We start from the raw sequence: 14,086 nt of genomic DNA, 5'->3' as shown, positions 1-14,086 counted from the left end.
TTTAATACGGACTAAAATTAATTCTTACTTTTCACACAGAAATCCCAAAAATTTAAGAATCAGTTTCTGTCGATGTAGAAAGTACTGTCTTATGTTAAACCTGTAAAAAATATGCATTTTTATAATACTTTTAAGTGTCTACAATTACTGTGATCTATAATAAAATATTATTGTCTTTCATAACTGAGAAAATACTGCTCCTCAGTATCAAGTTTATCATCTGTACCCCCTCTCGTCAATATTGAAATATCAGCTTTATTACAAATTCGTAGAATTATAATACATAATAAACAAAACAAAAAAACAGGTATAAATATATAAATTTCTTTGCCGTGCTGTTAGATGCTGTGAGGTGGAAATTAATTAGTGAACTGTGTATGGTGTTTTCGAATGGTGCTGGAATTGGTGTATGGTGCTGGAATCTTTAGTAGGAGCACGATTCGGCTGCATACGATTCAATATGGTATCGCAAGCAAGACAAAAGGACAATAGGCTAGTAGCGTATTATCTGAGTAAACAGATACGTCGAGATTAATAAATACAAACACCTTAAATAATATTTCTATTATCTCGATTCCCTTTCGAACGCTTCAAAAAACTGTCTTTATGTCTGTAAATTATCGGGCAGTACATGTTCATTAGCATTTGTAATCGATTTAACAAAAATATTACCAATTTTCGGTGGATGTTGAAATTAAAAAATAAAAAAAACACTAATGTACAAGAAAAGAGAGGGAGGTCGAGATAATAGACAAGTACGAACATTTTGATCATTGAACCGGAATACGGTACGCCGTTGTAACCATACTGGATTCGTTAAATGTACGTCTTTATTCATCGGCTGCTATCTTTCTTTTCAATTCCCAGTCTAAATTTACAAGTAACTATACTTGTTAATAGAGTCATTGTCGTAAATTTAAATTAAATTTCACACAATATTTTTTTTTGCGCGCGCGCGTGTGTGTGTGATCAAGTCTTTGGTACTCTGGGCTCATTCGGTTACTTATTTTCGAGAAATTAAATCGTTGTAAATGTTGAAACAGCGCTTGTTATAGTTTATTAAATCGATTTTCCGAATCGCTGTGCAGTAAATTTAGTAAAGTCTTTGCAGTAAAGTCTTCTTTTTCTATGCTTTTTATGAATAGTTATATTTATAAAAACATCTCGAAGAAATACGCTACACACTGCTTCGGCGTTGTTACTTATTCATTATTATAAATTACGTTATAATTTGGAGTTATGGTGAATAGATTCTTTTATTAACATTTTTGAAATGTCTTATTACACGTAATTATGTCAAAAAGCCGGCTCAACGATATTGGATTCTTTACAGATAGCCAACTGTTAATAATAATAATAATAATTACGATGTTTTTATTTCAAACGTACATTAAATTATAATAATTTACAGTTATAATTAAATTATATAATTAACTGTAATAAAAAATAAGTTAAATTATTACATATCGGTTTATATAATATTTTAATGTAAACTAATTAAATAATTTATTAATAACAATATTTTAAAATACGCTAATATATATAAAGTTTCAACGACGTATGTTTCAACACCAAATAATTTTTCAACGATTTAATAAAGAAAAATAAAATATATCGAAATTTAAATGAAAAAAAAATTATCTGTGACCCGGAGGTTAAAAAAAAATATTTCGCCCGGAATTCAGTTTTCCCGGTGAAATGAAGTCGTACTGAAATTTTTACGACGTAATTGAGGATCTAAATTAATAGTTTCCTATGGTTTTTCTTCTGAAAAATTGAATAAAATAGGTCTCAAAAGTTTAACTACAGTATTCGTGAAGTTAAACTGAAAACTTTGATGTCTGAGAACCGATTTTTAGGTTTGCAATACAGTAACTTTGTTATATGACTAATAAATGCGTAAAATTTATTAACAAAATTTGTAGAGAAGTTAATTCCAAAAATACTAATGAAAATAAGTCCGATAAAAATCAAATTTTACTGAAACAAACGCAAATGAAATGACTTAAACGTTAGAAATGGCTTATTTGTCAGTATATAAAAAAATTATCGTATTTAATTTTGTTTTATCTTTTAAAATTTAATTTTCATACCTTACAGATACTGTTCGAAACGATCGATTGTTTATGCAAAATCTCGAAAGACGTATTACATCAAAAGAAGTTTTTTAATAGTATTTCGGTAGTTCTTAAGATTGTCAGATGCGTTTAAAATTGGGTTCGATAATTCTTCTTTGGAATTTACTTTTTCTGCGTAAACAAATAAATCCCTTTTAATAACCCTAAAGGTCAAGCGATTTAAATCGGGGAACGTATGAGGCCAATCGATTACCCACCTCGACCGATCCATCTGTCCAGAAAACTTAAGTGTAATTGCTGTCTAACGTCTTGTGAATAATGAGGTGGTGCCTCACGTTTTTCAAGAGCTACATCTTCTAGCAGAACTGGCAGTGGATTTTGTAAAAAAAAAAAACTTTGTACGCAATACCAAAGAGGTGATTTTGAAAAATAAATGACCCGATTATTCGGTCCCCGATTATACTACACCACACATTTATCGAAAATCGGGATTGAAAGTTCAACTCTTTAATCGCAATCGGATTTTCAGTTGATCGGCTATTTACGTTTTGCAGCCCGGCCATTTCCATTAGTACAACCGTAAAGGAAAACATTATCTGCTTATTTGTGTTTGAGTGGCACCTCGCGTTTTTAAAAATGCACAAATACTTTATACAAATCATAAAAAGCGCACGTACATTACACAAATCACAAATAAGAGACTAGTTATGTTTAATTATTGAACAGCCGTACTATAACTTAGATTCAAATTTTGTTGCTGAAGAGAACAGTGTTGCCAACTTTAGGTTTTCAATAAACTTAAAGAACTTCAATTAATGCAGTATCCTTGAAATCCTGTTTTTGTAGAATATTTTAAAACCGTTTTGTAACTATATAGTTAACTAAATACTGCAGTATATTATATTTGTTTATTATTAACTGTCTTTTTTAAACGAACAAATGAGTGGATTGCAAAAAATTTCCAGAATAAGCCATTTTCATTTATTTTTTGTTCTGCTCCTTCTTCGGCAAATATTTGATTTTTTAAAACGTTTATTTGAATTTTATTGAACTTATTTAGATCGATATTTTTAGAATTAAATTCTCTACAAGTTTTGTTAATAAATTTTACGCATTTATTATTCATATAACAAAGTTATTGTATTGTAAACCTAAAACAACGGCTTTCAGGCAAATCATTTTTCACATTTTGTTCGGATATCGTAAAAGCTACAGGAGATGCAATTCTGAGACCTATTTTATTCAATTCTTCAGATGAAAAACCATAGGAAACCATTAATTTTTCTTCTCAATTAATGTCGTAAAGATTTCAGTACTACCTCATTTCACTGGGGAGAGCTGAATTCCGGGCGAAATCTTTCGATAGCTGTAACTCCCTAACTAAGCGCTTCCAGCCCTATATTTATAAAACTTTTTTCATTATTTTGATGAGAGGAATACACCAGTGAAGTTTGTCGGGTTTCTCGTGGAAAGCTGTTTATATATATTATATATTTTTTGTATTTTTTATAATCAAAAACCAACTTGAACAACCCAAATACAGAATTATATATATATATATATATATATATATATATATATATTTAATTTATCTTCAAGCATTTTGTTCAGAATTAAATTCTCTACAAGTTTTGTTTAAATATTTTATGAATTTATTACCCATTAAATAAAGTTATTGTACGTCAAACATACAAAAACAGGGTTTATAAGGCAATTTATTGGTTTTCACTTCAGACTTCTCGAAATATTCTGCAGATACGGTTCAGGGACCTATTTTATTCGACTTTTTAAGTCAAAAACCATAAGAAATTACAGATTCTGTCCCTTAATAAACGTTTCAGTACGACTTCATTTCACCGCGATAGGTAAAATCCGAGCTAAATCTTTCACTAGCCGTAACTCGCAAACAAAGCATTTTAGGACATATGTTTATATGTAATATTTTTCCATTATTCTCACGAGTCAAAGAGATTATGAAGGTCCGGGGAGAACTTCGTAATAAACTCTATATATATATATATATATATATATATATACATATACACACACACACACACACACACACACACACACACACAGAGAGAGAGAGAGAGAGAGAGAGAGAGACAACAGACACAGACACACACACACACACACATCATAGCACTATATTTTGTGAATACTCTATAGTATTCGCTTTAAATACTATACAGTATTTAAAGATGGACAGAGCTAGGTGCGCATCTTTAAACAGAGCCGTATGATTACGGCAGGGTTCCGTTTTCGGTCCCCTGCTGTGGAACCTGGTATTTGACGGGTTTCTGGGATTGACATTCCCAGAAAGGGTCACGGCCCAGGCTTTCTCCGATGACTATCTCCTTTTAGTTCGCGGTAATTCACGACCGCAGCTGGAAGATCGAACGCAAGCGGCGTTGTCAATCGCGGAGGGCTGGATGGACATTCAAAATTTAAAGATTTCTGTGCCAAAAACGAAGTTTATGCTTCTCAAGGGTGCAGACAAATTATCGTACAGTCGAAACCTCCCCGCATTAAGTATAAAGGCTGTGGCAAGTGAGAGTTCATAAGTACCTCGGTTGTTTTGTTTGATAAGAAGTTGCTGTTTAGCAACCACATTAGATAAGTAGCGGCGGACGCCGTCTCAGTGATGCACAAACTTAGGTGGATTGCTCGAAAAGATTATGGGTTGTCTGGCCGTCAAATTTACACGGTGTAACTTCGTGTTTTTGAAAGAGTGGATTTTTACGCCACGGGATGCGATTTCGGGCCGGGTCAGTACCGGAGCGGAACGGTGATCACAATGCACCGGATTTAAATTTCGTTCGTTCAGTTGCCCATCTCCCAGCTGCAGAAGAGGCTGCAAAGCCTCGCGCTGGAAGCACGGCGGCTGGAACGGGATACCACGACTAAGGGATGATCCTTGTACAAATTTATACTGGATCTGGGGGGACGGTATGCCTCGAGTTCGTTTTTAAGTGCAACGGGAGCCCAGGTGTTCACCAACCATATTAATTTGAACCAATATCTATTTCGGTTCGCCTGGCAGCTGATGCGGGGAGGTCCAGTCAAATGAACACCTGATGTTTGACTGCCCTGCTCTTGTGTGGCAGAGACCGAGCCACCGTGGAACTTAAAAGTCAAGGGGGAAAATTGGCCACTCACAAGCGTCGAGCCAGTGTGGCGAGAGTCGCATTTTCGGACCGTGTGGGAGTTCCTTGATGCGGTTGCTATGTTCAACCGACATCAGTAGGTTACTTAAGGGAAAGACTCCTAACGCACTGCTGCGGGAAGCTAATCTTGACATATATGGCCGACCACCAGCCAATCAGGGCTCCAAGCGCTTTAATATGGTGGACAGGTACTTGCTGGCATTCAGCGACCTAGGCGTGGCAGCGAATTGCTGTCTAGACGAAGTAAATTTTAATTTACGGATGTCATATGTATAGTAGTATTTATATGTCATAGTAGTTGAAGAGGTGCGCCTACCCATTTTAGCAAATATATGACAAGTGAGCAGTTGGAACACGTAAGCCGGTGGTATATGGCACCGCGCTTAGTCCGCTCACGCTGTTAGGTAAGTTCTAGGAGCTATTTAGGATACTAGTCGCTAAACTGTTCGAGGCTCTGTAGCCGTTTGTGGCACAAACATTCGGTTTTATGCTTTAGGGCGACCGAATGGGGTGGTGGCGGGCGAAACGCCTAGCAAACCAATCCTTTTGTTATTTCGGTAACTTTGTGTTGATTTTAATTCTATTTTATCGGTTGTGCATTTAAATATTATTATTCTTTATTTAGACCTTTATTCTATTGTTTATCGGGAGGCATCGTTGATATGTCTCTCTTTCATGTCACGTTGGTTTATTCGATCTACTTATAGTTTCGTTAGTCGGGAAACCGATTGTAAATTAAACAATACGGTAAAGAAAAATTTCAAATTAATTTCTGATAAATGTTTTACGGAGATAAACAAAGAAAAATTTTAAAGTGTAAATTTTTATACATAATCTATAAATACCTAACCGTTAATTTTCCTGATGTTTATCCAGAAATTTGATCGCATCTGATATTTAATCCGATAGAAATATTTTTGTTACAATGACATTATTATAATGAACGCAGATCTAACTGAAACGGTTACCTATAATAATACGATTGGTCGATGTAATAATAAAATTTATATAATTATTTTAATATAACATTCTTTTTTTAATTTTATCATTAATTATGTTAAAGCCGACGATGATATTGAAATTAATTTAAATCACCGACTATTGATTTTTTTATTTACTTCTTTTTCTGATTTTTCTTTGTAAAAGTAGTTATGTTTTGTTTATACTAAAGAATTCAAGTTGATGTTGCAGACAATTATTTCATAACGTTATTATTGTATTTTTTTGTTCGTATTTTTTACTACTGCAATCTATATTATGTTATTTCTAGTTAAAATAATCACATGTTTTAGTAGTGTTGTCCTTGCAGCCCTTGCACTCTTTCAGTACTAACCAGAATTACATCATTTATTCCTCAATATTACATTATTTATAATTGTAGCTATACAATTCTGCGGGTTTATTTTTATCAACGAGTTTATTCATATCTTCCTCTCACTCCTACTCTCTCATGTATACTTCTCTTTATTTCTTTCTCGCGTATTTGTATGTGTATCATGTTGCAGTTGTGGTTATTTAAAAAAAAAACTTGAACTGTAGTAAAGGACAACTCGATTTCTCTAGGCTATTTATTTAAATCTAATAATAACCGGTATTAATTTACAAAAATAAAGAATTACGAAAGATAAAGAGAGAAGAGTAATTTTTGTAAATAAATCGCATTACTTTCTCCAAAAAAATATATTTATATGCGATAAAAAAAGAAACTTTTCTTGATTATTGTGTTCTTTTAATGACTTAACCCTTTTTATTTTCCCTTAGTTCCACTGTAAATCAATAGACTTATCTGCACGCGCGCGTGTGTGTGCGTGCGCGCAAAAAAAAAATATTGTGTGAAATTTAATTTAAATTTACGACAAAGATCAATTGATTTCAAAGAATAAGCTTTGATAACGATAATAAAGATAAAACGGCTTAAGAACTGTTAATAAAAAGTAAAAATGTACTGCCGGTTGCGAATTGCGATTATTAAATATTTAATATTATTATTAGTAGTAAAGGAATTAATAAAAAAATAAATAAATAATACGTAAATAAATGAAAAATATATTTACGAAACATAAAGTACTTTTACGGATAAAATATAACAAAACCGTTAACCAAAAAAATAATAGTTCAATTAGTCTAAATAGACAAAGAAGAAATAAATGCTAACAGCTTACATCGACATGAATTTTCCAAACGACAGTTTATATAAATATATCTTCTTTATTCACCGGTAAAAATAATTATTTTATCGTATTTTGTAAATCTTAATTAATTCTATTAAATTAAATTTGCTATCGTAATTTATTTTTTGTAAACGTTTTTAAATAGTTTTCCTCTATGGCATTTTACGATTTTATTTTTATCTTAAGAACAAAAAAAAAGTTAAATGAAATTTACAAAATAGGTTCATACGAATAGCTAAGTGCAGTTGCATTTTGAATAAAAATGTTCTATCGCTAACTCGCTATTTGAAAATTAATTAATAATTAAATAAATTTAATTAATTAATCTATTTTTATTCTGTATGTAAAGAAACGCAGGTAAAACATCACCTGCGTTTCAGTGCGCAGTAGTTCAGTATATTAAACTCGATGAAAAAATCGACGGGGACGTACTTCACATTTTCTTAAATAAAATTGGCGCAGATAAGAGGGAATGATTGTGCCAATTTTTCGATGATAAAGTTACGTCGCTTCTTTCACATTTCTTCTTTACCGACGGACAGCCGAAGAATGTAAGAAGATAACTTTATATTTTCATTAAAACATTGAATTGTATCTTATTACTTTTCTTGGAAGGGAAAGTATTGTAATCGGTCCGATTTGGGCATATGCGGTTTTCACACCTAAGGAACCCACCCAAAAAATCGAATTCTAATGTTCGTATGTACGTGTGTTCGATGTTGGGCTCTAAATCACCTTTATCTCTACAACTACTGGACCGATTTTTACCAAACTTGGTCAGATTACTTCTTTATACAGGGCATTGATGCCATTAACTTTTCAACTTAAAAAGTTAAGGGGCTGACGCTGTAGAGTAAGGTCACCCTCAGTATCTCGAGATTTCGCCTAATTAAGGACTCGTTTTTCTTGGGCGCATTTGTTAACGATTAAAACATAATATTTGCAAAAAAATTTTCAAAATCACACCCCAACCGCAACAAATTCTCTAAATGAATGGCTAGGTGGGTATACTGCGTCAATAGTACCTCCGTCACCACAAGGAGCGCTAGTGTAGCACTGACGTACAACTGTTATAGAAAAATATTATATTTAAATAAAATCGGATTTGTTGTGATGTTTCGTTAAGACGTGCTGGAGCCGAATTGCACAAACCTTTCTGAAACCTAAACGGTCGCGAACAATGCGACCGATAACAGCTCTTAAAATATCGGGAAAAAGAAGAACCGGGCCGGAAATCGTAGAGCGACGATCTTTTCTGATTTCATCATCGACGCGTTTCAACAAGTCCTCGGTGATTATCGAGGGCCTCCCCGAACGTTCTTCATCGTGCACGTTAATTCTGTTATTTCTAAACCTTTCACACCGTTTTCGGACGTTTCTTTCAGTCATTATCACCGTACATAGCAACCAACCGCCTATAAATGTCAGCCGGCTCAACGTTTTGACGGTTAAAAAAACGTATGACTCCACGTATTTCACAGGCGGCAACATCGATTTTCCTACTCATTTTATAACGTAATAACTCACACGCGTAAAGATACTACAACGCGACAACTCACAGACAACAATGCAGTGTGTACATTACTAACGCGGCCATGAACGACAAAGGTTCGCCAACCTTAAGGAAAGAAATTTCTCAGCGGTATTTACTTTTGAGTTATCCTCGTAAAATAGGTATGTATGTTTTATTTTTTTCATAAAATACAGATATTTTCGCCGAGTTTTGTTTATCCTTCGCTAGAAATAAAATCATTACTTAACGGTTTTTGTATCGTAATGCTACATTGTTACGACTAATTCTACCGCATTTAAAAATTTATATTATATAGAAACATATTCGTTTCCTAAAACTTATTTTTTAAAAACCTTGTAAGCCGCTTGTAATACCGAAGTCATCAATTTTTGCCGTATAACTGTCCAAATTTAAATTTACTATTGGTGATGAAGAATTTAAATTTCTAACCGCTCTTAAATCCTTTCCCAAAGTTAACTCGACATTATACAGAGTGTCCCATATAAAACGCAACCCATCAATCACTCATCCATGAAATTTCAAAAGTCAAGCTTACTCCCCTACTCGTTACTGAAATGGACTCGTCCAACATCTGAACATCGCGGCGACGCGATAGAACACTACAGATAGTAACAACAATGCAATCATAACGTTCAGTGTATTGCTAGAGACAAGATGATGTTTTCGCTAGTTGAACGTGTTTTCATTGTCGAGTCGTACTTCAGTACGAAATCAGCGGTTGCAGTGCAAGATTTGTTTCGCCATAAGTACCCGGATAAACCGGCTTCTAACAAAACATCAGTATTAAGGTTAGTCGCAAAATTTAGAGAGACCGGTTCTGTTAATAACAAGGAACACAAAAGATCTGTGTCAGTGTTGAATACAGATACAGTCGCTGAAATTAAAGACCGATTACTCGCCTCGCCAAATAAATCTATCAGACGTTTGTCTGCTGAAATTAGTTTGTCTAAATCGACTGTTCATCGGGCGACCAAACGATTACAATTACGACCTTATCGCATTCAAACGGTTCATCGACTTCTTGAGCCCGACAAAGAAAAACGGCTACAATATTGTCAACGGTTCCGTCGATTTCTGCGTGAGGAAATTAACGTTACGGATTCGTTATTTTTCACAGATGAAGCACGGTTTCATTTGGACGGCTACGTAAGCAGCCAAAACAGTAGAATTTGGAGCGCTGAAAATTCCCACGTTTATCACGAAAAACAATTACACCCGCAGAAGTCGGGCGTGTGGTGCGCGATATCGCGGAAGAAAATAATCGGTCCTATTTTTTTCGAGTACACCATTAATGCAGAACGATATCAGAGTATTTTATTTCAGTTCATCGCACTCTGCTGGCTACAACATGACTGTGCGACATCGCACTACGCGGGTTCAACTTCTGATTTCGTCGAGGAATTCTTTGGTAATCGTGTTATCGGTCGAGGCTTGTGGCCACCAAGATCTCCAGATTTGACTGGGGCGAATTTTTTTCTACGGGGTTACCTCAAAGAAAAAGCCTATAGCAATAAACCACGAACACTTGAAGGACTGAAAGTCAATATTGAACAAGCCGTATTAAATATTCAGCCACAAAATTTGAAAAAAGTTGCAAGAAACGCCGTAAAAAGAATCGAAGCTTGTGTTCAAGAAGATGGCGGCCACTTCCAACATTTACTCTAAATGTAAGGTAATGGATGGTAATAATAAAAATTACATTTACATTTACACATACCTTTTTATTATTTCAATACCTACCAATATAAGGTCGGGTTGCGTTTTATATGGGACACCCTGTACTACCGTTTCGATATGAACGGATCGCCTGACCAAAGCATTTTAATCGTATTCATTCTATCTAATAACTAATACGGTATAATAAATAATATTAATCTAATAGATTAAATTATTTAAATTCAAAAAACCTTTGTTTTATTTACAGCAATATAGAGGAATGCATCAACAAATAACTCCGAACAGGTATTTTAAAAACTACTTAAATTTCATTTAATAAATACAAAACATCATTTTATGATTTATTTTTTAATTAAGTACTTTTTGTTGCGTTATAGTAATTACATAATCCTGTAAATTTATGAAAAGATAGGTAGGTATTAAAATAATCTATATAAAATAAAAAATTCCACGCCACAGATTAATATATTACCGAATAAATCACGATTTATTATATTCATAAATACAAAAAAAATCACTGTTTAATATTGCGATTTTATTTCTGTTTTAAATTTAGTTTATATTAACAGCAATTAATATTATTTGTACAATAAAGATAAATTCTTAAGACGATAAATCAAAATAACGAAGCGCTTTGTAAATTAAAAAGGGTTCTAGAAAGGAGTCACGCAAACACGAACTCAGGTTCGCCGATTGTTTATAAATGAATTCTATTATGCTCTATACGATTTCAATTTATAAACTGCAAAAAAAAAAAATGAAATTTCAGTAGATTCGCAAAATTACAACTTTAAACCTTTTACGAATAACAGTTTTCATTTGAAATAACCGATAGTACAAAAATTAAATTTTTTTATGATCGGACCTATAAGGATGAATGAAGTTTTTTTTCGTTCATATCAAGTGCAGATCTTTATAAAGTTAGTTCCTATTATGAATCTGACCAAAAACGTCGGTTTTCGGTTAAATGGTACATACTTTACTGTACGTTTTTTTATTTCCAAATTGACTACTAAATTTACTTTTACGCTAAAGTTTGAGTCCGTAAAATCTTTTCGTAAATTGATTTTCTGTGGCTGTGAAATCAATGTATTTCATATGCAAATTAATCTTGTTTATCGTGATTCTTTCCAATAATTACTAAATTTATCTTGGTATGCTAAAATCGGATAAATAATTTTATTTTTATAAAAAATATCTAGAAAGAAATTGAGCCGGTGGAAAGAATTTCTGGTGCCACGTTGAAGAACTGTTTTCGATTATTTTTTTCTTTTTAAATTTCTTTAATTTTCCTTTTTGCTGCAAGATATCTTTACGTTTGAGTTCGTATCTTACTATATACACAGGATGTACCGGAAAGAATATCGGGATTTTTAATAACTCTTAACAGTAATGAATCGCAAATATAAAACGAAAAAGAAACTCTTACAGGTTTTCCTTACAAGTCTTCGATATCCAATCGATAGGAAAGTTCGTCCCGTAGTTTAACCCGTCTGTTTGCAGTAATGGAAGCGACAGCCGCCTTAATCCTGTGCCTCAAATAGGGAGATCGGTAAGCAGCGGAGGCGCATTTACAGGATCCTTTATAAAATCCCGAAGGAAAAAATCACACGGGGTTAGATCGAGCGACTTTGGAATGCGGTCGGGGAATTTGGTTTGCTTGGCATTTCTTCCCCCACCACCCCATTCGGTCGCCCTTAAGCATAAGACGGAATGTCTGTGCCACGAATGGCTACTGAGCCTCGAAACAGTTTAGCGACCGATGTCCTAACTAGCTCCTAGAGCTAACCTAAAAGCGTGAGCGGAATAAGCGTGGTACCATACACCATTCACGTGCGTGTCCCACCGCTTACTTGTCATATATTACTAAAATAGGTAGGCGCACCCCGTATACATACTAAAATACATGACTAGTCAATAAAAATTTATTTCGTCAAAGACAGCAATTCGATGCCACGCCTAGGCCGCTGAATACCAGCAAGTACCTGTCCACGATAAAGAGCTTGGAGCCTTAATCTGGTTGGCAGCCAGCCTTATCTCTCGGTTAGCTTCATACAGCAGCGCAGTAGGAGTCTTTTCCTTTAGGCAAACTACTGATGTCGGTTGACGAAGCAACCGCATCAAGGAACTCTCACACGACCCGACAATGCGGCTCTCGCCGCATTGACTAGCCGCTTGTGAGTGACCAACTTTCCCCTTGACCTCTAAGTTTCCGGATGACCTGAGTTCTGGTTCCCCCAAGAGCTGAGCAGTTCAACATCATGTGTTCGTTCGACCGGACCTCCCCCCAGATGCACAGATCAGCTACCAGGCGGAACCGAAATAAATATCGGTTTAAATTTACATATTTGGAGAGCACTCGGGCTTCCATCGCCCTTAAAAACGAAGGAGAGCATACCATCCCCCAAATCCTGTATAAATCTATACAAGGATCTTCCCTTAGTCTTGGCTTGCCAGTATTGCTGCGATTCTTCCATCGCGAGGCTGTAAAGCCTCCTCCGCAAGTGGAAGAGGGCAACTGCTCGAAATTTAGAACCGGTGCATTGTGATCACCGTTCCGCTCCGGTACAGGACCGGCTCGAAACCGCATCCCAAATACCTCGGCCTCCCTGCCTCTTTGTAATTTCCACATGGCCGCCCAAACTTTCACCACTAAATCGATTCAGACAGCCTTTCCAAATACAGCGGTAGCCTCGGAGGAGGTTAGATTAGGTCATTAGACGTTAGCAAGTACGGTTGGACTTGTGAATAAAAAACTTAGAAATCGTCTGGTCGACCGGTTCCAAGGCAAGGACGGTGAATGCAGAAAACAGAAGCCTGAATCCAAAATTGAGATAACCAAAATTCGCGCGCAGGAAACTGAGAAGATATAAGTGAAAATCTTAGAAAATGAAGATTTAGAAAAAACAAAAAATAAGCCCCCAAAAACACGGATGCCTTTAACCGAGAGGGCGAGGACTTCGGCCGCACTACATGTTCTAGCAGTGAGTTGCGTCTAGTTTGATGTACTTCATACAGCGCCACAGGAGCCAGTGTTGTCTGATGCCGGCAACAGGAGATCCTCCGCAAGATTTCCGGCTGGGAATCTGAAGATTCTATCTCCGAGGCCTCAGATACCTCGGAATTTGACGTCGGGGCCTTTAGGAAGATAAAGAAGTGGAGCAAAAAAGAACGGTCAAATGGAAAACCTAGGCGATAGGCATAAGGATTAAGCTCGTTTCTATGCGCTCTGACAAATTTTAATGAATATTTTAATTTTTGCGTAACACAAAGACCTTATAATAACTTTGATAGAAGCGGTCTGTGTGTTTTTTAAGTAGGAAAGGCTGTTTCCACCCTATCACTATTCGTTTAATATTTTTTTATTTAAGTAAATATTTTGTAATGATATTTTCGATAGCGCTTATTTGATGTAAATTTGAATAATTGACAACGGTTCGTTACAAACGGTATGTGTTT

Source organism: Lycorma delicatula, chromosome 10 (assembly GCF_047948215.1).
Source record: "Lycorma delicatula isolate Av1 chromosome 10, ASM4794821v1, whole genome shotgun sequence".
Lineage (NCBI taxonomy): Eukaryota > Metazoa > Arthropoda > Insecta > Hemiptera > Fulgoridae > Lycorma > Lycorma delicatula.
Note: the sequence above shows the minus strand (reverse complement) of the source record.